Genomic DNA, 27,869 nt, shown 5'->3' on the forward strand with positions numbered 1-27,869 from the left:
ACATGGAGCCAGAACCCAAGTGGAAACGGGCACCCATCTTCCTGCCTCACAAACATCCTAAAATAGCTGTCCTTTCTCCCCCTCCTCCCCGAAGACAACGAACAGCTCTAACTGCTCCACGTCCCACCTCCACTCAGCTGGGCCCCCGAACAGGTCCCGGCACATCTTCCTACCGCGTATAGATATGACAACCCCAAACCCTCCAGCAGACAGCTCTGCACGCAGGGCCGGTGCCATAGGACGTGGTGAACCAGCCCAGGGCGGTCACAGAAGAAGAGGGAGGGTTAGTGTGCAAGGGGGAAAAGAAGGGGATGGAAGGAAGAGAACAGCTGCTCCTGGGCGTGGGGACGTGCATGGGAGAGGAGGGGGAAGGCAGAGAGAACAGCAGAGAAAGAGCTGGTCTCCAGCCTGCCTCTCGTCTGGTCCACAGCGCACTCAAAGCATCCTGGGATGCCCTTGGTCAGGCCTCCGGGCAGACATGGCCCTGATGACCCTGCGGGGCAGGACCTTCCCTGCTCGTCTCTCTCTCCACGTGTTCTTTCTCCGGGACCCACCACAAGCGAGACCCCGGACTAGCCTCTGGCATCCCGGGCTGGTCCCTTCTGTGACTGCCCTCGCCAAAACCTCAGGCTTCAGTGGCCAGACCCCCAACACTGGCATATTAACCACCCAGCCTGATAAATCCACAGGTGGGAGTGGGAGGAACCTAGGAGCCTCCGTGCTTTTTCAAATAAAGGGCCTTTGAATAGTATTCTTCTGTAGGTAGAAGGCAGGAGGAATCGTGCGAGAGGGATTTCGGGGGAGGTAAGGTCTTAGCACCCCCTCCAAAGCACTGCTGGAATGTGCTTCCCATATGGACCGGGTCCAACTCACCACCTTAGAACCCAAACAATATGGTCACACCTGACCAAGATGGTACACAATTAGCCACGTGACACCACGCAGCTATCCATACCATCTCTGCCAGGAGCACGAGGAGAGTTACCGGGAGACCCTTGGCTTACTAGGCTGGCTCTCAACGAAAGCAGATCCACACGGACCATCATGGCGGACAGGTCTCTTAAGCAAGGCTCTGAAGAAGCATCTACTTCCATGGAAATGACCACCACTGTCAGTGAGAGAGGAGCTGGGGATGCCATGGGAATGACGCCAGGTGGGTGATATATAACAGACGGCGAAGGGACCCCAGGATGCTGGCAGTCAGCACATGGGTGAGACCTGTACCCTGGCTGGCTTAGCTTGGGCTGCTGGGACATATCACCATAGCCTGGGGGGGCTTAAACAGCAAAAACGTATTTCTCACTCTCCAGGATGCTGGAAGGCCAAGATCAAGGTGCCAGCAGATTTGGTTCTTGGCAAGGGCCTGGTTTGCAGATGCTCTCGTTGTATCCTCACGAGGCCAGGGGCACAAAGAAAAGCCAGCTCTCTCCTGTCTCTTCTTACAAGGGCACTAACTTCATTGTGAGGGCCTCGCCCTCATGACCTAGTTGCCTCCACAAGGCCCCACCTCCTAATGATATCACATCGGGAATGAGCGTTTCAACACATGAATCTGGGGGAGACACAAACATGCAGTCCAAACAGCAGTTAATTCCAGTTTGACAGGGAGCAGAGACCTTTGGCTGCCCCCATGCCGAAACTATGACCGTATCTACTCAGGCAAGAAAGGATGCTGACCAGAGACATTTCCAAATTTTAAACCATGACCAGAGATGTTTTCACATTCTCCAAACCATGGGAGACCAGTTAAGCTGTCTTATAGTATACGAAGATTAACCAAAAAGTATCTCCATATGTGGAACCCCAAAGCTGAACTGAGATGTCTCAAAACTATACTGCTCAGATGACTGAAAATGATCTCAGAGAATGGTTTCCTTAGAACTGGTGCATTCTAGAAAGTTCTAACTAGTCACGTGCACCGTTCTGGCTAAAGAGGGTTCAACAGCCCAGAAGGTATGAGAAGTGCTGTCCTGGGGAGAGTACTGACCTTCGAGAGGTCTGGCACTTCAGAAACCCGTTTAACTGGAATCACATTTTCCGAGCTCGTTTGCCCAGAGAATACTCTTTTCACTAGTCACCTCTTGGCACCCAAGGGAAGGGTCTCCGTGGGATACACTCTGGGGAGACTGACTTGGAAAACTATAAAGGAAAAGCTGCTCCAGGGGTTTATAAGCTGCACTTCAGAGGTTCAGGAACCATCCAAAATCCTAAGGGAAAAGAGTATATACTTTTAGGGAAGAGGATTCTCGGCTTCGATAGAGTCCCAGTAGGCCCGTATTGGCAAATATAAAGAGTTGCTTATCTGGGCCAAATCCCTTGCACATCAGGAAACCGGGGCCAGTTTGCTCGCGTTTCTCTGGCAGTTACTGGAGAAGGTTGGACCAGAACCGGAGTCTCCTCATTCCTGAAACTCTGTTCTTGGACCACAATCACCCTGGCCACAGCTCCAAGCTTCCCACCATATCTCTGTGGGACTTTTACTGTAGACTCAGTACAGATTCTTTTCTCTTGTTTAAAACATATTAAAACCCACCTATAAACTAGGCAATTGAGTAATTTTATACCTTTAGAAATAGATCTTCCCCACACATGCAAAATAAAATAGTATCACCGCCTCCACCACACAGACTCGGAAATTAACCAGGTTTTAAAACTTCACCCCAAAACATTCTGCTTGTAAACATCCTGTGCTCTCCCTCACCTTGCACCTCTGTGACGTGCTGTGTCCAGGGAAGAGCTGATATCATATTAGATATTGCACAGAACGGACACTGAATAAACCACAGCATGGGCCTGGTCCCTATGGGTCCTAGATTCATCCATGGAACAAATCTTTCCCGAGCACCTGCTGTGTGTCAAGCACTGGTCCAGGCACTAGGAATGTGACAAAAGATAAAAGGTGGACAGAGAGGGCCCTCGCCCTCAGGGAAGTGACATTCTAATGGGGGAGGTGAACAAAAAGCCAGTAAATAAATAAACAAGAGTGTATCAAGAGAATACGTATAAGAAAGAAACAGGTTAATGTGGTCCAGAGAGATAAGTGGGCTATAGGAGCTGAGGAGTGAATGAAGAACGGAGAGGAGCCAGCCGTGAGAAGAGCGGAGGGACAAGCATTCTAAAGCAGAGGGCACAGTCTGTGCAAAGGCCCTGTGGCAGGAATGAGCTTAGTGTGTTTGCTGACTAGAAAGCAGGCCAATGTGGCTGTAGCAGGATGAGTGGAGGGGACAGGGCGTGTGAGCTGAGGCTGGAAAGGTAGCCCAGACGCAGAGCACACAGGGCCTCATCTGCTACGAAAAGGAGCTCGAGTCTGGGAAGGAGGAGGAACGCAGAAAGCACAGAGCCGAGTTCCTTTTCATGGCAGATGAGGCCCTGTGTGCTCTGGGTCTGAGCTTCGTTTCCAGCCTCAGCTCATCCCTTTTCCCCTCCACTCCTCCTGCTCCAGCCACGCTGGCTTTCTTTCTATTCCCCAAACACAGCAAGCTCCTTCCTGCCCCAAGGCCTCTGTACGTGCTGTGGCCCCTGCCTGTCTGTGGCGTACCGAGCAGTCCAAGGGGACTGGAGTTCAATGTTCGTGAGTAAGAGTGGAGAAAGCCGAGGCCAGGGGCCAGCTTGTGAGGGCTTTGAGCTTCAGCCTGAGGACTGAGACTTTATCCTGGAGATGATGGGAAGCCAGTGACCAATTTTAAGCAGGGGAGTGATAAACTGGAGAGGTGAGACTCCAGGCAAGCAAATCTTTAAGGCGTCTAGGGAAATAGCCAGGCAGGAGATGACACGAACACGACACAACCAAGTGGGGCAGAAGCTGGGAGGAAAGGGATGGATTTGAGATGTTTTTAAGGAAGAGAATCAAGTGGGCGTGAAACACCCAAAGGCAACTTCGGGATTCTGACTTGGGTAGACGAGCGGCTTCATTCAGCAGTGGAAGGAATACACAAGGACAGATTTGGATAGTGAGAAATAAAGTTAGTTTTGGAGAAGCTGAGTCTGATGGACATGTCACTTTGGATGTTTCTAATAAGCAGTTGAAAATTCAGGGCTGGTGCTCAAGAAACAGTTCTGAGGTACATTTTAGGATTTGGGATTCACAGGCATACTGTTGGGGATAATTGGTGCTGTCGGCATGAAAGAAATCACCCAGGGGGCGTGCAGAAAGTGGTCAGCCAAAGAAAAGTAAGAGCTTCAGAGAGAGCCAGACCCTGGTTTATCCTCCGGCTTTTCCACCTAATACATGGGGGTGTTGAACAAGCAGGCCTCCGTGGGCCCCAATTTCATCTCCAGCCAGGACAGTCCTATAATGCGCACCCTGCAGGGGTTTTTGCGAGTTTGCGCTTCGCGGAGTCTGCAGAGCGCCTGGCACACAGGAGGTACTGAAGCCACGCCCACTCTTAGAAGCAGTCAAAGAAACAGGAGAACGTGGAGACAGTGACGACTTAAATCAAAAGAGGAAGGGGCATACGTATAACCGATTCACTTTGCTGTACACCTGAAACTAACAACGCTGTAAATCAACTATACTCCAATAAAAATTAAAAAAAAAAAAGGAGGAAGGAGTTATTAATATTATTCACACCCTGGAGGTCACGTAAGACGAGATGATTAAATACGTAAGACAGGGTCCCCAAGGAAAGCAGCTCCAGCAGACGAGTAGGGAGACGAGTAGGGGAAAGATCCTGCAGGCATCACACTGAGGAGTGAACGTTGGGTTAGAGGCACCAGTGAGAGCATCTAACTTGGCGCTGTCCGTGCCAAGGGCATGCTGACGTGGAGAAGGCAGAGGACGTAATCAAGACGGCAATCGTACGCGTGACCCCCCATCCCAGCCCTGACCGCACCATCCCACAGCCCCGCCCCTGAGCTCCACCACCTTCTCTAACTTCTCCCCCATCCCTCCCGCTGCCACGGGCAATTAGCTCGAAAACTTTGACTTGTGAGATAGCTGACCATCAAGAGCTCCCCCCAGACACAGTTCCAGGATGGCAGCAAAATACACATCCCAGCTGCTTTGTTTCTTCTCGGGTAACAAAGTAGGAGTACAACCATTCTAATATTTGTGTCTAGTTCCCAAAAGTCCCGATTTATACTCTGAATGCCCAAATGTCCTCAGCCTACATTTCAGATTGGTGTAGACCAGAGAAAGTTAGCGATGAGTTAAGAGGGCAGCAGCGAGACAGAAGATGTAAGGTCCAAAAAAACATTTTTTTAACGGACAGCCCTGAGCATCTTTATAAGCTGAATGAAAGAAATGAACGCAGGGGCTACTGTTGTAAAAGCAATAAAGGAAAAGCTAACTGTTGAGATAAGCTCCCTAAAGAGATGAGAATACAGCTGGAGAAATTAATGCTGCAGAAAGAGGTGGGGTCTGACTTCCTCTGAAAGGAAGTCGTAGGAGGAGTGCAAAGTCAAGGTACATTTCTTGGCAAAGGGGAAGGAAGTTGATGGAGTCCCTTCCCGGGAGGCTCTATTTGCTCCGTAAAATAGGAGGTGACATCATCTGTTGAGAATGAAAATTCTGAAAGGCAAGGACGAGGCAGGAGGTGTGGGGAGACAGGAAAAGATTTGGACTGGTCACCATGGGAAACAAGCAAGGGAGCACACGTGGTGTGTGTTAAAGGCTCGGGAACTTTCGCTCAAGGCTCTTCCTTGGTTAGAGACCATGACCTTGACGGGGAGACCACCTGCAGTGTCATGGGGTTATGGGCCAGCTCTCCGGCAACCAGGCCACTTCTCTGGTTGAAGAACCAAGAAGAGACCTGGTAGAAGAAAACCCCAGTGTGCATATATCATAATCACTGTGCCATATCCTTCCAGTGTCTCCAGTTCCAGTCGACAAGGGAAATGTGTAAATATCAGGAAGTCTGGATGTCAGTGTTGGAAAGTTAAAATGCGCAATTGCAAAAGGAAAAGAAATCCATACATAAAAGTCTGACTATCTGAGCCTTTCGTTCATGGAGGGGTTTTGTTTTTTTGCTTTTGTTGGCCAGGCAAGTCATTCCACTGGCGTTCGAGGGGCACCGTTGGATGAGTTTCTTCTTAAGTGGGAAAATTTGATTGATTCTTTCTTTGTGGATATTTTGCTGCCCTCACGTCGGCTGCGCCCAGCCTTGAAAGCTTGTTGTCACCCCCACCCCAGGTGTTAATCATGCAGATGTTCTGACATCTAGGGGAGCCTGCCAATCCAGGCGACCTGGGGAACGACGGTCCCTCCCAGGACTAGCTAATTCCTAAAGAGAGTAAACAACTTACCTGGGAGAAGGACGCCTCTTAGACACAGACCAACCATCACCTTATCAAACTCCCACACACCAGGCCAGGCACTGGACCACCAGGGACAGCTCCTAGAGCCCGAAGCTTACCGGAATTACTCAGTCAGTGCTAAGCTGTTTACCGTGCCTGCCTTGCTTTTCCCACGGAAACCCCGGTAAAGGCTCTGGTCTGGGCTTTCCCCTCCCTCCTGCCCTCTGTCTCCAGACCCCCCCCCACCATGTTTCTGCGGCGGCCCTGTGTGCCCTGACATGCCCCTTCCTCTTGGGGAATGTAGGTAAGAAATTCTTCCTTCCAGGTCATCGCTCAGTCACCTCCATATCAAAATCCCACGGGGCCAAATGAGACACCCACTCCCCCCCCCCACCTCCATGCTCCTCTCTCCAGCCATCACCCCTGTCCGGCTCCCCGCACCTCTAACTCACATGCTAGCCCCTTGCTAATCCTGGCAGTGGGTGACAGCTGAGCCAGTCGGATGAGAAGCCCCAAACCAGAGGGACCAGATGGTCCCGAGCATTGCCAGCCTGGAGCAGCTCACGCCGTGGCAGCTCCTAGATTCACACCTTGGTGACTGTTTTAACTGAAATGTCCCAGAATTTGTTGTTTTTTTTTAAACCGCTAAGTAGACATTTTTAAGAAACCTCCACTTTTCTCTTTGTGCAAACAGAAACCAGCCACCTACACCCACGGAACCGTATGCCGGTCTAGTGCCGACGGCAAAACACGTGTCCACGCGTCTGGACTTACCCAGGGATGCTCCAGTACACAGAGGAGATCTGGTCTTTTGTTTTACAAAAGGGGATTGTGTTGGGGGGGAGCTGCTCCATCCTTCAGAACAATGGGAATTTCTGCTCAGTGAGTGAGCCCTGGAGTTCACTGCATGCGACTGCTCCATTAATCTCAATACTACATATAATACTCCACGGAATACTCCATTAATCTCAATACTACATATAATACTCCATGGAATACTCCATTAATCTCAATACTACATGGAATACTCTATGGAATACTCTATTAATCTCAATACTACATATAATACTCCACGGAATACTCCATTAATCTCAATATTACATGGACTACTCCATGGAATACTCCATTAGTCTCAATACTCCATGGAATACTCTATTAATCTCAATACTCCATGGAATACTCCATGGAATACTCCATGGAATACTCTATTAATCTCAATACTACATGGAATACTCTATGGAATAGTCTATTAATCTCAATACTCCATGGAATACTCCATTAGTCTCAATACTCCATGGAATACTACATGGAATACTCCATTAATCTCAATACTACATGTAATCTCCAAGACAGGGCATGCTGGAAGTCATCTCACAGTAGTGAAACACGCACATTACACACGTGCACGCGCACACACACAAACACCCAAACTTAAAACAGGAGAGAAGAAAGACCTTAAAACACTATTTGATTGTCTCGAACATAAATATAACCATATGGCACTAATTCTGGCCACACTGGCTAAGGCAGGCCTCCAGGCTCCTACAGGTATTTCTGGGAGGCCTCAGGCCAGTCCCAGGAGCTCTGCCGAGGTCCCACTGCTATGCAGGCGGCAAGTACTGCATCTTCCTTTTCTTTCTTTCCTAGTCTTCTTCTGGGCCTCCTAACCTGGAGGCAGCCGTGTCCAGCTGTCATCACGGCGGCAGCTTAGCTGGGACCTACGGCCACGTCTCCAGGATGTCACTCCTCCTATTTCACAAGCGCTCCTTTCTCTGCTCTCTCTCCTTAGTACTTGGGGAGGAACCCAACAGTTGAAATTGAACCAGAGGCCAAGTTCAAAGGAGAAAGCCCAGCCTCCCCTTGGCCCCTGAGCCTGTCTTCCTGGGCCCACGTGTGGCTGGCTTCCCTTCTCCAAGAACGAACACTGCCAGGAGGCTCCCGTGTCCCATCTGCACCTTGACTCACGTCAAGCCCACCTGATCAATCTGTCACACGTGCCCAGACAGGACGGCTTCCCACTAGCAGACACAGCTTAAGCTCAAGCCAGGAGTATACACACGCCCCATACACACAGGGAGACTGCACACTTAGTCAAGGTTGTGACGGAACTGTACACTTCTGAGAACTTCCACAAATTTAACAGGGTAAGAGGAAGTTGGAAAGAGGAGGGGTGTAAACGTCATGATTGGCTAAGGGCTGCCCTCCCTAACCTCGGTGACCAGGTAAGAAGTGATCCTCCCCTTGGTAAAATGATACCCAAAGAGGCGAGCAGCTCCCCACCCCCACTGCGATGCCTCAACCACCGTAGGACACATAACGCTGCCGAGAGGAGCCGTGAGTTCTCGGCTATATCCCACAACCCGCCGACTAAAGATGCACAAGAGTTAACACTCTCTTCCCCACCTCCTGAGTTAAGCCCCCAAATCATTGTGCTTTGCCAGCATTTACGAAGCGTCTGTCAGGTGCCGAGCATGGGGTTTGGGCCGTGGATACAGAGGCAAGGAAGGCTGGATCCCTACTCTCTGGAGTCGGTCCGACAGCAAAATGCTTCCATCTCGAATGAATTCGGAGAAAAACTGTGAGTGGGGAAGGAGGCTGGAGGCAAGAAGTGGGGAGTGACTGGGGACGGGGACGATGCCGGGCGTATGAGGGACAGCAAACTTCACTTCTCATCTCACTAGGGAGAGATCTGCATAAGCCAGAGGTGAGTTTGGGGGCACTGGAAAATCTGGGAAGGGGGAGAGGTTCTTAGAAAGAGGGAGGTGAAGCATTCCAAAATAAAATTTCATTTGCCTTGCAACTTTGCCAGAGCCCCGGTGGTGTGAGGGCAATGCTGAAATCCGCTCGCTGCTCTTTATGGGGCTGGGTATAAAATAAAAGTGTGTATAAATCACCGAGACGTGAATCTGTGACACTAGGGTCCCACTGCGTCCTCTCTGGGAGACCAGGATTAACAAGTGAGGATTAATGAGTGGGCTGGGTCCTCCAGGAGACGTTCTTGAGCCGGCCACGCTTTTCCTTGTCTCACCTATGACCACCACCTACCTACACTCGGAAGGTCTCTGACTACGACTGGGGTTAGGTGCTGTAGGTGGCCCAGGAACGGGATAAAACTAATGGGATCTGCAGACCTGGCCTCACCAGCTCCATCAGCTGGCTGGCTACAGAAGAAAAAGAGCAGAGTGCAACTTCATGGGCGGAACTCACAAGATGCCCTGAGCTATTTGGGACATGTTTCTCCTAGAGGAACTCAGTGTCCTTACCTACAACGCGAAAGCGTTAAGCCAGGAGGTGATTTCAAAGGTCCACTTAAACTCCAAATACCCCTGATTTGGTAGCCAATGGATCCCCCAAGAAAGACAGATATTGTATGATATCGCTTACATGTGTAATCTAAAAAATAATACAAATGAACTTACTTACAAAAACAGAAACAGACTCACAGACATAGGAAACAAACTTAAAAAAAAAAAAAAGGAACCCCATTGGCACCATGGTCACACTCAGCTTTTTCTTTCACACTGGTCATGCCCAGAAAATCCTAACTTTGGCTTCTATGGAGAACCTACTGGAAAATGCAGGGACCAGGGTAAAGAAGGGAGTTTAGTTGATCAACTGTGTGGTATGAATTCATATGAAGCAGGTGTCTGTTCCAGTCAAATCCCTTTCAGGTCTGTTACCAGGGCTCACAAATCTGTTTCTAGTCACGGGTTTGACTGCAGCTGTTCTGGAACGACCTATGTGTAAATCACCATGTAGCTCTGCGGGTGTGGGTGTTGGGAGCATGTCAGGGCCAGGGTGACGTGAGCCTGGCACTCACCAGGGGCACAAAATTTAAGGGGGCAACAAAAACCTCAGGAACAAGACAGACAGTATTTTAATGCGCTGTTTTAAAAAATCAAAGTTGATGCAAAAATGTCCGTGATGATTGCACAACGATGTGAATATACTTAATAATACTGAACTGTACACCTAGAAATGGTTAAGAGTACACATTTCATTATGCATTTTTTACATATCTCTTGCAAAGCAAGCCTACTGGCAACAATTTTTGTTTGTCCAAGAAAGTCTTTATTTCTCCTTCGCTTTTGAGGGATAATTTTGCAGAGTAAAGAATTCTACGTTGGTGGTTTTTTTTCCTCCCAACACTTTTAATATTTCATTCCACTCTCTTGTTTGCATAGTTTCTGAAGGGTTGCTGTAATTCTCATCTTTGCTCCCTATAGGTAAGGTGTTTTTCGTCCTTCTGGCTTCTTCCAGAATTTTTTCTTTGATTTTCTACAGTTTGAAAATTATATGCCTAGGTAGAGTTTTTTGACATTTATCCTACTTAGTGTTCTCTGATCTTCCTGGATCTGTGGCTTGGTGTCTGACTTTAATTTGGGGGAAACTGACAGTCATTATTGCTTGAAATATTTCTTCTGTTCCTTTCCTCCTTCTCCTTCTGGTATGCCCATTACATGTATGTTACACATTTTGTAGTTGTTCCACAGTTCTTGGATATTCTGTTTTGGGTTTTTTTCCTTCTTTTTTTCTATTTGCTTTTCAGTTTGGGAGATTTCTATTGAGATATCCTTAGGCTCAGAGATTCTTTCTTCAGCCCTCTACTCTACAAATAAGCCCACACTTTACCCCCACCCCAGCCGTGGCCAGAGCTCTGGTACTTGACAGAACTCCCAGAAAATGTGTAAGGGAAGAAATTCAGAGCACTGATCACAACTGGCCTCAGAGGAAGGGTAAAGAGAAGGAAGAAAAGTCCCTCTCAACTAACCTTAACTTTCCCCCAATTCTACCCTTGTTTGTGCAAATAACTTCAGTATTGATGACACACTTATAATCCAGCAACAGTCAGCCTGCAGAGTGCCACAAACCCAAAGAGAGAAGCGGCCAGACTTAGAAGGCAGGCTCAGACCCCAGCTCACGCCTCCGAAGCTGGTTTCACAGAATACACCTCTCTGTGCTATCCATCCGGGCCCACTACAAACTTCCCAATTTGCCACGGCAGACCTTAGGAATGGAGGAGAAGAGACGGAGAAGGTGCTGGAAGACAGCCTCTGCCCACTCTTACAAAAATGTTTTAAAAGGTATAGAATAGGAACTGGCAGGAAAGGGGTAAGCTATTTCAGAAACACAGAAACGAACAACCAAACAAACCACTTTACCGTGATCATAAAGATGGGGAGACAGAAGTTTACAGTCCACAGCGACACTGACGGGCAGCCTAGAGAAGCTTCAGTAACATACACGGAGCCCAGAAAGCCCGGAAGTGGATCTTCCAGAAACGAAGAGAAGGTCAACAACTGACAACCCACAGGAAGAGAGGTTCAGAGCCCTCTGACCGTGAGGACCCCACCTGGGGTAGAGACCAAGCTTCAAAGGGTGACTGGGCAGCGCAGCCGCTGGGGCTGTGTCTGTGACACTTGGCTTTACCCCAGTGCCCCGCTGGGAACGCACGATCCGGCCGAAATTCATTTTCATAGAGCTCTGTTGACAAGGACCAATCCGGTCATGATGAATTTCCAGGACCTCTTGAAATGCTGTGTGGCTACAGACTTTCACAGTGTTCAACGATGCTTGCGAGACACGGACCACAAGCCGGAGCTTGGATTATTTTCCATTTTGGTAGAGAAGAGTGACAGTAATAAATTTGGCCTGGATGGCAATTCTCTAAAAGTCTTACTAAACAGGTTATAAACTTAACAATGTCTCTGCCCAGCAAACACTGCCGGAACCATTTAGACATAAGTAGATGGGTATTCACCAGGGGAAAGTTCACCAGAGCCGGGGCAGACACCAAAGCCAGGATGATTGTCTGAAAACTCAAGTCAGGCCATGTTCGAACCCAACATGGCTTGTTGGACCCCTTAGCACCAAAGCCCAGCGTTGCTACGACGTAGGAGGCCCCCACTTCATCTCCCACCTCCCCCTGCTTGGGCCACACCTCCCTCTTGGTTTCTTGGAACATGTCAGATGCAACCCCACCTGAAGGCATTAGCACCTGCCGTCCCTTCCTCCTGGAAAGCTCCTCCCCCTACATACGGGCATGGTTTGGTCTTTCACCTCCTTCAGGTCTTTCTATAAATATCACCTCTCAGGTGACACCCCCAACCCTGCCACTTAAGTTTACACCACCTCCATCCCACACACACGCACCCACCCACTTCCTATCCCCTCACCTGCTTTGTTTCTTTCCTCCTAGCCGCTGACACATCTAACACAGAACGTATTTCACTCACTTGGAACTTCTGTCTCCTCCACCAGAATGTCAGCTCTCTATGTCGTTTTCACCATCGGGTTCATTTGCAGTACCCAACTTCTGCTTACTATTGTATTGCCTGGTGCCTAGAACACATCCGGGAGGCACAGGAAGGATCTGCTCATTGTGGGAAATGGATGACAAGATAAGAATGCAAGCCCAGCGCACTGCTCCCTCTCCCTGCCTGGACCAATGACTACGGAACTGTACTTTGTGAGAACTTGCCCCAGTGCTGGACTCGGGGGCGGGATGTGGGCAGTTGGGTGCTGAAGGCTAGCGCTCTTCCTCGGTGGGGATGCCAAGTCAGATAAGAGGGAGGGTAAGGACAGGTGAATGAGACCCACAGGGCCGCCAGTTGTCGCAGGAAGACTTACATTCCCTAAAAAATTGAAAAAAAAAAAAAAAAAGAAAACAGCTACAACTTGAACACTACTCAGTGAGCAAATTGGCGTGGAGAGGAGGAAAAGAAAAAACAAAAGCAGTCACAATAATAATAAGGCACAATATCCTTACCTTTTCCCAAGGGGGTAGGTCGGGGGAAGAGCCCTGGGGTGTTCTAAGACACCCTGAAATTATATGCAGAATTTTGTGGGAATACGCATACTTCTGGAAAAAGATCTATATACTTTTCATCAGCTTCTCAAAGTGGCCGCTGACCAAAATAAAAACTTCCAGAAACACTAACTTACACTTGAATGTTTTCTGTAATTCGTTTTAGTCCCACCAACACCCATGTATTAAGTGCTGACTACCATACTTCACCAAATCTTAAGACACAACAATTTTAAGACATGCTTTTATTTTAGATGGCATGTCAATTCCACTATGCCATTGGCTGTAAGACAAATACTAATTTCAGAGATGTTGAAAATGCAAAGAAGAGTGAGTCCTGGAAACTACAAATTACACTGCATGTCAAGCACCATGCTAGTCCCTTTACATATTTTACCTGAGTCCCAATGCAATAACATTATGATTCCTATCTTATAAGCGACAATTCCAAGAACTCAAACCTAGGTTTGTCTGAGAAGCCTCCCACAGAAGCATCCGAACAAAGAGACGGCTCCCACTGCTGCAGATCTTAGCACCAGCGAAGAACCTCTCACAATCAAGTGCACTGGGAGACACAGAGAGGTCATTCTAGTTGCATATCAAATGACTGCAGAAGCACCCAGCTTGAATCGGAAGCCATGCTTCAAACAAACTTCCAAATGCCCAGAGGAGAGTTTCACATTTATTAGTCTAAAGAGCATCTGCTCCTCCATCAACTTCATAGCCTTCTCTCACTTCAATAAGCAACTATTTAAGTGGAATTTAATGATCCAGAACACACAGTGCACTGTGCTGAAAGTGGGATGCAGAAATAAAAGATGCACGATTCCTTGTCAATCTTAAAATGCATCCCCACTATCAAAGCATTAACAAAAGAACGTCTCCAAAGGTTGGGGTGGGATAGTGCACGAGCACGTGTGTGTGCTATAGAGGGTGAGGAGAGAGAGGCTGAGATGAAAACGCCCACTGCACTGGGTATCTTCACAAACAGGATATGCTCCCACCTCCCCTGAGGAGTTCTTAGGAACTCAGTGAGTAAAACCACCCCCAGGGAAGAATCAGAAAGAAATCTCTCCAAGAAAACAACCTGCAGCCTGAATGTAACTGAAAGCAACATCAACCTTTGTGGATGTCAGCCTCTGAGGTTTGAGAGCTGCTTGTTACAAGGCAAAGCTGATGCATACAGCCTGTTACACTCAGATACATGAAGTCAACGTGAAAACTCTCGGCAGCACACACTCTAATGTAAGGACTGTACCTGGAGTCACATGTGAGCCCTCAGGCTTTTAAATCTTCATCTTTCCCGGGAAGGAGCCTTAGAGCACAATTGGCTCTATATATCAATACATTCTTCTTCAAATTTTGGGTCAATGCCATCATCTTTGTGAGTCACCTAACAGTGAAACTTACTAATAATGAAAACAAAAATGCAAACCATGACTTTTTTTTAAACCAGCCAGGCGGTGGATGACAAATTGTATCTCGAGCTTGTCCTCATCTCTCTTCTCAATTGCATTCTTCTGGTAGCCTCTCACTTAACCTCGGCTCCTGAGACCAGGAGGAGACAAGCTAAAGCCTCAGAGGCCAAATAGTCATGAGAAAATGTCCTAGACCACAGTACAGGGAATGGGTTTGCCTTGGGAAGCCCCCTGTTGGAAAGCAGCAGGGCCAAATTATAATTCAATAATTATCCTGGGGCTTCCCTGGTGGCGCAGTGGTTGAGAATCTGCCTGCCAATGCAGGGGACACGGGTTCGAGCCCTGGTCTGGGAAGATCCCACATGCCGCGGAGCAACCGGGCCCGTGAGCCACAACTACTGAGCCTGCGCGTTTGGAGCCTGTGCTCCGCAACAAGAGAGGCCGCGATAGTGAGAGGCCCGCGCACCGCGATGAAGAGTGGCCCCCGCTCGCCACAACTAGAGAAAGCCCGCGCACAGAAACAAAGACCCAACACAGCCAAAAATAAATAAATTTTAAATATATATATAAATAAATAAATGAATAACTATATTTTTTAAATAATAATAATAATTATCTTGAATGTTTTGGAGGAAGAAAGTTACTGAGAATGTTGTTGTTGTTAAAGATCATGCCCAAACACACACACACACACACACACACACACACACACACAAAAGACTGCCTTTTTTAAAAAAACTTGGATTGTAAATCAACCCTCAGAAGCTTCCTAAGAAACTTCCAAAAGTTTTCCAAATAACACCATCCTCCCAAGTTGATCGCTTCCAGGGAGCCCAAACTCATTTGTTCAGACGAGTTCTGTGGTGTGTGTTCACATGTCAGTTTTATTACTTTTTAATCTGTTGTTATTTTTTGACCGCAAAAGGGGGTGCTGAGCACCTGGGCACGGCGGGCCCTAGCGGTCCCTTCTTCTCCTGATCTAGCTCCACGGGGGCTCCCGGGGATCGGGCTGAAGCGAAGAGCAGACTGAAAGCTCAGGACGCGGCTCCATCACAAAGAACTGTCCCTCCCCAGAGGCCAGTAACCCAGCAGTCTGTGGTTCTCATCAGGTGCCCAGGTGGTCTCCTTCCCACAGAATGGTCAAGGCAGGTGTTCTGAGCACGATGGGCTGGGAGGGTCCTCGTGTGAGGGTCCAAACAGGAAAGAGGCGAGTAGCTACTCCAGAGCACCTAGACAGACATCACGGCAACCTCAGAAGACACACCTGCCCCCTGACTTGGAGCCAACATTTCTGTTCGATGTAACGTTTTTTAAATACTGAAACTTCACATTTTAAGTTTAAAGTCGCATCTCTGTTTCTGAAGGGGAGGGAAATAGGAATCAAGGCGGATGAGTCTCTTCCCCTCCTAGCTGCCCCGGTGGTGTCCCTGGGGTCTTGGAGCCCTTGGAAACTATAGATTTAATTCTCGTTAAGCACACTGTAGATTAAAGGAAATAACCGCCAATAGGTTCAAAGAAGACACTGTGCTTAGAAAATAAGACGACGCATCTCTGTGTTCAGCGGACGGTGCTGAAGGGTCCCCTCCCAGGAAAGGCGAAGTGCTTGTCTACCTCCATGGACCCACTGCAGTGTGACGCTGAAACGTCCCTGCTTTGCACACGTGACTTAAATGGGAAGCCTGGGTGGGAGGAAATGAAGAGAGCAGTGGGAAAACAGAGCCTCTGCAGCCCCGTCCGGGAGTTCCCCTAATCAGACTTTCAGAATACAAGTTCTGAGTCAACGTGTCCTGTTCTGCTGGTCAAGACAGATGATCAAAACTTGCCTCTGGACAACAATGATTCCATTTACTCAGTGGAACATCTTATAAATCATTAGCATGTTTACCTCCATATGCATTCTAAGACTCACCCATAAAACTCTACCTGTCCTAATCACAAATATGCATGTACATTAAATTATATTATCTGACTGCACATATTTTATGCTGCTAATATTCTTGCAAATATTCTTAAATTTTGGAAGTATTAAAAAAAAAAAAAAAAAACTTGCCTCTGTGCGGCCTTCTGCAGTCAGAATTTTAAACACGCTTTTGGGGCCCCAGGACTTCCCAGGGGCAGGCCGGCGGGGGAGCCGGGAGCAGCTCACGAGTTCCGGGAGCACCGCTTCAATGCCCATCGAGTTGCAGCCTCTCCTTTTCCCCCCCTTCGCTGTTAAAACATCACGCCCCCAAAGGCTTCACTCCACTCGCCCAATCCTGAAAACTGGCTGAGTGACAGGACTGCTTAACCCAATCACTAGCAAAAACGGCGGCTCTGGAGTCTTGGTCAGATCATAGGATCCCGTTAGATGCCAGCGTGGAACCTGTATCCGCATCCCTGCTGCCCTTTTCCAGTCCGAGCCAGGCAGAGAACAGCAAAGGGGATAACTGCGGTACAGGTAGGGCCCTCGAGTTGAGGCGTGTTGGAACGTAAGACCCTGCGAGAAAGGAAATTAATATGCAAATCTTCTTTATCCCCTGGTTGTGGGAGACGTGCCAGAAGCAAGTACAGTTTGACACCAAGTGGTCAGTAACTAACCAAGTAGCGCCGGACGACGGGTGGGTTGGAAGACTGTCACCGAGACACTTGAAGGATGACTTCAGGGAGGGGCCGGTTCTCCATAATAAATCTCACGGGCGTCTAGACTTGTCACGGCGCTCCACCCCAAATGTACGGCAGGGACCCTGTCAACAGATCGCTTGGATGAGCTTAATTAGCGCCGCCGGCCTTCCGCGCTGCAAAACCAATCCGAAGCAAAGTCCTGGAGGAGAGCTTCACCCAGATCAGATTTTCTAGAAAGAGGGGAGGGGCCCCAGGGCAGAATCTGCCCATGTGGGTCTCCATGCACGGCAGGCGGGAAGAAAGTGCCTCCGAAGAGCTTTTCCGATTACTGTACCACCCAGGAACAGCTGCGCTGGGGCTGCAAACGGCACTGCTGGGCCCGGCAGAGCCCGAGAGAATTCTCCAAGGACCCTGTGTACTGAGGGGGAGGGGGAGAGGGCGGGAGGAAGATCACTGGAGAGGGGAGATGAGGAGGGGTGCGGAGAGGAGATGGGAAGACGCAGGTGAGAGAGACGGGAGAGATGCAGAGGCCGAGAGAGGAGCGACCAGGTGAGGTGAAACAGGCAAGGGAGGACACGCTGCTAAGCAAGCCGAGAAGTCCTGGGGGACTGCGGAAAAGACGGGGAAAGGTCACCACGGCCACTCCCTGCGGAAAGCACCAGCTGCCAGGCCAAGCTCAGAGGAGACACCTGCAGCCCCTGATGGCCATACCTGCCGCCACTTCTGCTCCCCTGGGAGACTCTGCCTGGAAGCCTGTGCCCAAGCTCCCACTCAGGACCTCCAAGGTCTCGGACCAGAACCCGCTGCCCCAGACTTTCAGGTCCCATGAGCCCTTCCCCTAAAGGCCAGAGGGGGCAGGGGGGCCCTCTCCCCAATGTTCTTGGTTGGCTAATGAGCGAGGAATTGTGGAGCAGGAAAGGGGTCTCAGCCCACACGTTCACACTGCACAGGAAGCCCCTCTATAACCTCCCTGACCATTGGTCACCTAGCTTGTGCCTGAATACTTCCAGTGACGGGGAGCTCAGTCCAGTCATGATTCCATGAGCCCATGTTACTATCACATCTACCACATATCCTGACTCTACTCTCCCCCTGCTCTTCACCACATACACACACACACACACACACACACACATACACACATACACACACACACCCCTTCTCCATTCACCCCATGATTCTCTATAATTTTTCACATCAATCTTATCGTACATCTTTCCTTAACCACACTGGCGCTCCTTTAACTTCTTTAGGGATTTCCTTTTCCTCTGAGAAACCTCCTCTTCCAGCTTAAGGACAATCTGCTCTTTTCTAGTGTGGATACTCCATCCCTGATTTGTTACCCTGAATGTAAATGCTGTCCATCTTTCTGAGCACCTCGAGGACACTGGAGACACAAGGGTGTTTAATGACTAGAGAAAACCACATCCAAACCCAAAAGCTCTCTGTACTTTTCAAGGTGGACAGCAAAATCTCTACAGTCTGGGCCAAAAAAAAAAAAGTCCCATATTCAGGCACCCTGAGTGCTCTGGCCATTTTTACTGCTGTCCAGACAGAATAATAACTAATATTCACTGAGGACATACAAAGCAGTAAGCACTATTCTAAGCATTTTACTTGTATTAACTTAGCCTGTCTTCACTGTAACTCTGTCAAGTAATTACTATTATCCCCATTTTAGATACAGAAACTGAAGGAAAAGGCAGGGTTAAGAAGGTTGCCCAAGGTCTAGCAGCTGCTAAGAGGTGGAGTCAGAATTCAAACCCAGTCTCACAGTTATCCAGTATTCTCTGACCCACTCCAACTCTGTACCGTCTCTGCAGCATGCCATCTTTCAGGAACTTGACGGCTTTTCAAATATCAATGCCTTTCGTCTACCATAAACGTATAGATGACATCGTACTTAATGGTAAAAGACTGAATGCTTTCTCCCTAAGATCAGGAATAAGGCAAGAATGTCTGCTCTCACCAGTCTTATCTGACATCTTCGCCAGTGCAATTAGGCAAGAAAAAGAAATAAAAGGCATACAGATTGGAAGGAAGAAATAGAACTGTTAGTATTCACAGACATGACATAGAAAATCCCAAGGAATCTACAAAAAAACTCTTAGAACTAATAAATGAGTTAGCCAGGTTGCAGGATACAAGGCTAACATGCATAAATCAATTATATTTCTGTATACTAGAAATGAATAATTATAAATTTAAATTTAAAACACCATACCATTTATAATAGCACCATAAAAGGAAATAATTAGGTATGAATCTAACCAAATATATGTTAAGTTATATATGCTGAAAACCACAAAACACTGATAGAAGAAATTAAAGACAACTTAAATAAATGGAGAGCTATACCATGTTTATGAAATGGAAGACAAGATTATTAAGATGTTAGTTTTCCCCAAATTAATTTATAGATTCAATGCAATCCCAACCAAAAGCCAAAAGCCCATGAGGATTTTTTATAGACATTAACAAGCTGATTCAAAGGAACTAGAATAACCAAAACAATTTTGAAAAAGAATAAAGTGGAAGAACACACAATATCTGATGGCAAGACTTAGACTAAAGCTACCATAATTAAGAGAATGTGAGATTGGTGAAAGAACAGACATATAAACCAAAGAAGCCGAATGGAGAGTCAAAAAGTAGATCCACACAAATATGGTCAATTAACTTTTTACAAAAGCACAGAGGCAATTTGATGGAGAAAGGTCAGTCTTTCCAATACATGGTGTTGCAACCATTGGACATCCCCATTAAAAAAAGCCTGAACTCCAAACTCGACCTCACTCCTTACCCAAAAATAACTCAAAATAGAAGGCTCTGGGCGGGAGCACCAAGGACATATTCAAGACCCACTTGAGGGATGGTCAGAGGTTTACATATGTTAGGTTGAACCATATAAAATGCCCAGATTTGTTTCCCGAGAATGCTTGAATCTCCTTGAAGGCACATGTCTCCTAACTGTTTCTATGTGTATGACAGACACTTCCCTACTAGTAAGAACAGGATCAATGTTTACTGAGTTTGACCTGAGCAAATCTTTCCAAGACCTGCCGGGGATCAGGGCGGCAATACCGCCGGCTGAGCCTGGTTTCTTAGGGAAGAGGGCAGAGATCTCTGGCTCACATATCTGAGAGCTGCGAGAGACACCGCATGCTTCCTCTGCCCTCCTCAAGGAATGCCTCTGCCTCCCTCCCGCCCTCCCCCTCCCAGGCCAATGACTAGTTTGGGGTCATCAGGAGTCGGGAATCCTGAGAGTCAGCCCTGTTTTGGGTAACCAACTGTGTCGCTGGCACATCCCTCAACATCTCCAAAATACTGCGACCCTCAAAATCGACAGCTGATTTAGTGTTCAGACACTTCGGGCTGTTTTCTTTCTCTGGTCCCAGGAGGGGAAATGCACCAGAGAGAAGAAAGCAGAACAAAATACCAGAACGCCCACAGCCCAAAGAGGAGATGGGAGGCCGAACAGGAGGCACGCGCTGACAAAGACAGCCCAGGTTGAATGGAGCTTCTCACGGACGCCTTTTCTTGCAGGCAGGGCTGCACTGACCTCATCCCAGACGCCGGAGTTGTCACTGTTGAAGACACAGGTTCAAAGCCCAATTCCTCATCCACCCCATCAGCACATTCCTGCTCTACGGCTGCCTCTCTCAGTAAGCGGCATCCGTTTCCTCCCAGTTTCATGGGCTCAAAACCAGCTCCCTCCTTGGGCTCTTTCCATAAAAGCCAGAAGGGGGGAAAAATAAACAATTGAGATGGGAGTGAATAAATAGAAAGGACCCCTAAAGATCTGAAATACTTGAAACCAAAGTGCCGCCCTATGCTTCTCCAGCTTCAGGAGCTTCTGCAAAAAGTAACATCTGGGAAACAAAACGAAATGATCTGAAAAGAGCCCGGGTTGCCCGGCTTTGGCAGCAGGCACCCCGAAATCTCTGGGTGATGAAAGCTTGGCAGGAATATCCTGACGGGGCTGGCGTTGCCCAAGACACTTGTCTGCTCTGCTTCCCAAAAGCACATTGAAAACACATTTCCCTGTTTAATAGACTTGTGAGCTGAAATGAATGTGTCAGAATGCTAATAAATAGGACAGAACCTACTAGCCCAGCAAATGTTAAATTTTGCATAAGGAGACAGTATCCCTAACTCCTTGGTAGATGCTTAATGAATATTTCAGACAAAGAGCCCTGGCAGCTGCTCTAAAGGCTCCCGATGAATTTAAGTCGGTTTCTATTATTGCCAGGATTAGCCTCCTCTTGTTTCCTCCCATTTTCTCCCCTCTCCCTCCCTTGTGCATGACAAAAGCCCCTCCGGCCTAACCAAGCTCCCTGAAGCCTGGCCACGGAGGGGGTCAGAGCGTGGGGCTGATCAATGGACCGGGTTGAAAAGGGTTCCCCCCAAATTCTTGTCCACCTAAGCCTCAGAATGTGACCTTCCTTGGAAATAGAGTCTTTGCAGATGGAATTAGTTAAAAAGCAATCATACTGGATTAGGGTGGGCTCTAAATCCAACAACTGGTGTCTTTGTAAGAGAAAAAAGAGGGTGATTCAGATACCGACACACAGAAACACACACAGGGAAGAAGGCCACATGACAGCGGCAGTTGAGGCTGGCGTGATGCGGTTACAAGCCAAGGTATGTCAGGAGCCACCAGAAGTTGCTAGAATCAAGGAAGTTATCGGAGTGTGGCCCTGCGGACGCTCTGACTTCCGACTTCTAGCCTCTGGAGCTGTGAGAGCAAACGTTTCTGTGAGGACACACCGTTTGTGGTACGTTGTTATGGCAGCCCTGGGAACTCAACACAGTCAGGAGAGCACACCTACGGCGTTCCAATGTATATGAATATGAACCTCCCCCGAGGGTACCTGAGCCGATCATGTCAGGTGATGGTGGTGGTGAACAGCATTGCCCCGCCCCTTTGATTTCATTAGCAGAGAGCGCACACCTGCCAGGAGTCTTGTACGATCGGACTTCGAATCATTTGACTTTCTCTCTCCTTGCTGTCTCAGAGAAGCTCTCCAACTTCATCCAACTCTCTTCCACACTTACTCAGCATTCCTAGCACATCCAGGTACGAGACAAACAGATAAAGAGACAGAAATACAGTGAGAGAATTTAAAAGATGGAAGGAAGGGAGGGAGGAAGGAAGGGAGGGAGGAAGGAAGGAAGGAAGGGAGGAAGGGAGGAAGGGAGGGAGGGAGGGAGGGAGGGAAGAATGAAGGAAGGGAACCAAGTAAGAGCTTGTGCCACCTGGTGTTCCTTCAGGTGGGTTACCATCCCCAGGAAGACAACGTTTCAAAAACATTGTTAAGCACTATTATGGGCTGAGCCGTGTCCACCTGAAATCCATGCACTGAAGCCCTAAGCCCCAGTACTCAGAATTTACCTGTATTTGGAGATAGGGTTTTTAAAGAGGTAATTACATTAAAATGAGGTCATTCGGGTAGACCCTAATCCAACAGGACTGGTAAGAGGAGATCAGGACACAGGCAGAGGGAAGATCAGGTGCAGACACAGGGAGAAGGCGGCCGTCTACAAGCCAAGGAGAGAGGCCTCGGGAGAAACCAACCCTGCCCACACCTTGATCTCAGACCTCAAGCCTCCGGAACTGTGAGAAAATCGATTTCCGCCGCACAAGCCACTCATCCTGCGGTGCTTTGTTAGGGCAGCCCAAGCAAACGTATACAAGTACCAGACTGCCTCTAGGCCTGGGCCTCATGAAAATGCACTCCAAGTTGGCTGCCTAGCTCAGAAAATCAGGGCAGGAAAAGAAAAAAAAAAAAAGCAAATAAACAGGAAAAGTGCTGTTGGAGTGGCAAATACGAGGCAGGCAGAATGTAACATTCATCAGAAGCAGAAGAATCTATAAAATGTATCCACCTAATAATGTTCCCCTGAGTCAAAACACTCAGGCCACCCACACAGAGCCCTGTTCCGGAGGGTATTTCTGTACCACTTCCTTATTTTACTTAACATCCATGATGCTAAAAAGCTCCTGGTAATTATTATTGTTGAACACTTTGCTTTATCCTTTGGCAAAATATTTTGGGGTTTTTGTTTTTTGTTTTTTGTTTTGGAATTAAGACGTGGCATATTTTAATAGCCTAATAGCCTCAGTGCTATTGCCATGTGCTGACAGGTTGGGTTCGTGCCCTTTTGAATGAAGAAGCCCAGGTTACAGGCCCTCACCCGGAAAGGATGGAGCAAAGCTAGGACCTGCCTATTTTTCAGGTCCCAGGCAACTCCTCTCAAGGAGGCCAGGAGAAGACTTGAAAATGTCCCCTGACCAACCAGTTATAGAAAAAAAAAAAAAAAAAGAGTCTAATTGCTAAAACCACATGCCAAGACATTAAATTACATGAATAACTGTGAAGTCATTCTTTCATCTGTAGAGAGCTTACTGATAAAAATTCAAAATTACGAATAACCTCTCAGAGACTTCCCTAAACACATTATTTTGGAGACCTAGTCATAAAAAAAAATCAATCAATCAATCAAAATTTCTCCTAAGAGCTACATCTGGCTCCTGATCAAATTTAAGTGTACTAAATTTGACTGGAAATATCGGTGACAGAAGTCAAAGAAGACTTGGAAAATTAGAAGATATGGGAGAAGAAAAAGGTGATTGTCAGAGGAAGCTTGAAGCTGTTTAAAAGAAGTCCTCTTTGCTTCCCTGGGGTTCGGCTATTTTAAAGGATTTTGGTGCCAAGGAAATCTAGGAGCTGGGAGTTGAATACACGTGGCTGGTCTTACAGAGCGAACAGGCAGCTGGCCTCCGAGAAGGGATCTCACCCCACAGCGACGGCTTCCCCGCCCCAGGCCCACACGTGTGCTGGAAAATATAATCCTCCAAAGGCCAACCAGTGTGAAAACACTTCAGCTAAGGAAACTATCCCCGGTTAAGACGTAACACATGAGCAGAAGTAAAACACTGTTGATAACTGATGCCTCCACATTCAACAGTTGATCAAGTCTCTTCCCAGAGGCACCGAAGGGAGGATACTTAAAGGGGAAAACAGGGGAGAGGAATGATTCCAAGTACATGATTGAAAGACGACAGTATGATACCTGGAGGAGAGGTGGGGGTGCCTTGGAGAGGGGGAAGGGCATCAGAGCACATCCAAGCGCCTTCCTGACTCTCAGTGGACAAGCCCTGTAGATGCTCATCTCGGGGTCGGGCACTTGGGAACCTTGAGCTGGAAAAGGCAAATTCTGTCTCCCAAGATCAGCTCTAGTTCTACGGGAAGATGCCACCCAGCAAGTCCGGAGCACAACCAATGAGGAATTCCTAAGATACAAACAAATACATGTGACTGGAGTTGGCAGTTTCTCCAAATTTATAAGCCACTTGACGCTAGGTCTGCATCTGTTTCGTTGTGCAAAACATGGTTTCTCATCTGCCAGGCTGTCCAGGTAGAATTATCATTGCCAGGTGAATTCTCCTAACATAAAAGAATATGGCATCAAGGAAAAATGTGTTTCTAACCAGAGTTTCTTACGGCTTACTCTTGCCTGACTTAAATCGCCGTTCACTTCTCCACCCAACAAGCTTTGGAAAGGTTTATAGATAATAAATAGAAGCCACTTCACAACTAATTTCCCAAATTAAATCCACCTCTTTCTGTCCTGGAGAATAAGGCCTACTTCTGTTCCTTCCACAGGTACACAAAATTACAGACAGTCCTCCATCTGCCAAGATAATGGATCCATGAGAAAAAAACCCTTGAAAAGTTTCAGCTTCCTCTCTCAGAACAAACAACATATGGAAATGGGGCAGTTAACAATTACCCTTCTTTAAAAAAAAAATGGTTCTGACAAACCCAGGGGCAGGACAGCAATATAAAGACGCAGACATACAGAATGCACTTGAGGACACGGGGAGGGGGAAGGTGTAAGCTGGGACGAAGTGAGAGAGTGGCATGGACGTATATACACTACCAAATGTAAAATAGATAGCTAGTGGGAAGCAGCCGCATAGCACAGGGAGATCAGCTTGGTGCTTTGTGACCACCTAGAGGGGTGGGATAGGGAGGGTGGGAGGGAGACGCAAGAGGGAGGAGATATCGGGATATATGTATGCATACAGCTGATTCACTTTGTTGTACGGCAGAAACTAACACAACATTGTAAAGCAATTATACTCCAATGAAGATGTTAAACTAAAAAAGAAAAAAATTTACCCTTCTTTAGCCTAAAGAGAGTGCTAGTGAGAAAAAAAAAAAAAAAAAGAAGTCCACTGGAGGCTGAATGGGGGAGGCTGAGGCAAAAAAGCCAAGTTCTAGATAAACACTGGGGTCGTGGAGCCATCTGAAGTGTGATGGACGTTATAGATCTTTGCCTTCCAAAAACACGTATCTTTTTGCATTAGATTCCAAGAGGTTCATAAACCCTTTGCTGCCCACTCATGGACCCCAGATGTACAGAACCCCTGGCCTTGTTTCTAGAATTTACTCGACAATAGAATTGCCCACAGAGGTGTATGCGTGGAAGTGCTCTCTGCCACTTTCTTCATAATAGCAAAAGAGTGTAAACACCCTAAAGGGCCATCAAGAGGGGACTAATTAGGTAAGATCATGGCCAAGAATAAGAATCAATGAATGCCCAGGAAACAAAAACCAAAATGTGTTATTAAGTGAAAAACACAAGGCACAGAATAACGGGCCAAGTATGATGGTATAAACATAATATTTCTGAAAGGAAACACAAGAACCTAGAAACAGTGTTTGTGTCTGAGATGGGAACCTAGACCATAAGGGATCCGAAGGCGGAAGAAAATTTACTTTTATTTGGAATCCATGTTATTACTTTCTTAATTAAAAGAAAGCTAGCTGGAGAGAGATAAATAGTTGAGGGGGGTGGGAGAGAGAGAGAGAGAGACAGAGAGAGAGAGACTGATTTATAAGAACTTCTGGTCTAGCGAAGTCCCAAAATATCCCCGGCCCTGAGAACAGTTGATATTGTAAAACATTTGGCACCAAGACGTACACAGGAAGGCACTCATAAATGCATAAACGCTTTTCCCAGCTTGGGCTGCTGGCGATGCTCAGAGCAGCCTTACCTCCTTCTCCACAGTGTGGTTTTTCTGGCTTTTCCTCTTGTTGAACCAATTATGGGACATTATAACAGCAGCGCCAACATTATTTTTTAAAGGCTGATGTTATTCACTAAACACCCATTAAACCAATCTCCGGGCTCCATTTACAGCTAGCTCAAGGGCAAATCCAGATGGTAGTACAAATAACACGTATTCAGACTTGATCTGCACAAGGCCAGCCATCAAATAGCCATTACCAGTTTTAAAGTCTTCAACTGCCTGACAGCCACAGGTGTGTCCAGGTGAGAAGAAGAGCAACCTTTCCGGAGGTGGCTGGGTTCCCTCGGTCTCTGCAGACCATCTTTGCGCTCCCCCAAGGGCTGCATTTGCCTCTGTATCTGAACAGTTAGCAACAACGACTGAGGGTTGCTTGGTAACCTGGTAACAGGCGATGCCTAGGTGTTTCTGAGCAGAGGACTGGATTGCATCGTCTCCCACGCTGTCTCCGCTCACGGCTCCACCCTGGGGTGGCCAAGAAGATCCAGCAATCCTGGGAGACTTTCCAGGAAAGTCAACTCCCGCTGGCCCTATATTCCCATGGCCCCAGCGGAAAAGGTTCATCTCAAAGGGATCGCCCCTTTTTACCTTTTTTTTTTTTTTGATTGATTGACAGGCACTGAACCTTCCCCCCTGTGGCCTTGAAGATTGAAAAAATGGGATAGAATAAAATCTGCCCAATTTCTTCATCATAGAGAAGGCTCAGAATCAGGAATGTAAATATGGCATTGGAGTGATTTGGGTATTTCTGTCTTATTAAAAAATATACTGGTCTGTAGTTTTCTGGTGATGCCTTGATATCCATTTGGTATCAGGGTATTACTGGCCTCAGAATAAATTAAAAGGTGCTCCTATTCTATTTTTATAGCAAAAAAAAAAAAATCAGGACCATAAAGTCTCCTATTTTATTTTTATACTGAAAAACAAAAAAAGAATCAGGACCATAATGTCTCCTATTTTATTTTTATAGCAAAAAAAAAAAAAAAAAAGAATCAAGACCATAAAGTCTCCTATTTTATTTTTATAGCAAAAAAAAAAGAGAATCAGGACCATAATGTCTTCATAGGGGATCACAGGAGCTCCACGACAGGACAGCTGGGGAGAACTGAGAGAAAGCCTCCTGTCCCTGTGTTCCCACGACCCGGCATGGAAAATGACGATCTCTGCTGGGGGATGGTGCCCCACGCTGGCCACTGGCAGCTCCTGACTCTCCAATAAGAGGAGAACAGCAGACGGCACCGAGCGGTTCTGATTTGAGTATGAATGACAAGCGTGACTGGACACAGCGGGCAGGTTTCTCATGCTCACCCTCTATTACTTGAGCTCATGTTAGATGGATTTTCGTTTCCTGATTACATCCCACATCCAAAGCGGCAGGCGGCAGTGAGCCGCAACCCAAGTGGAGAAGGTATTCGAGTTCTCCATGAATAATTCATGCAGGACATAAGCTGAACACAGATAATTGAGAACTGGCCGGGGCATTGCTGTAACTTTTGTACGTTTACTGTACCGCGGTCTAGCGATCACCTCAGCCGACACAGGGTGGAAACAGCAAATTAACGTGCCAGCCCGGAAACATGAAAGGACTTTCTCCCTTAAATCACTAACGTGAAGACAGCGACTGGTCACCAGTCTGTTTCTCCCCGGCGCACCTGTGGGAGAACTCCAAGCAAGGCAGGAGGCAGCCGCTCTCAACACCCTTTGCCTG

At 47.5% G+C, this 27,869-nt stretch overlaps 1 protein-coding gene across 16 annotated transcripts in view; it reads right to left on the reverse strand.

Moving 5' to 3' along the window:
* The window catches only part of SLC39A11 (solute carrier family 39 member 11), a 426,997-nt gene that overhangs the window by 209,486 nt on the left and 189,642 nt on the right, over positions 1-27,869 (reverse strand). The window lies entirely within an intron of this gene.

The sequence above is a fragment of the Balaenoptera physalus genome (assembly GCF_965194825.1).
Source record: "Balaenoptera physalus genome assembly, chromosome: 20".
NCBI lineage: Eukaryota > Metazoa > Chordata > Mammalia > Artiodactyla > Balaenopteridae > Balaenoptera > Balaenoptera physalus.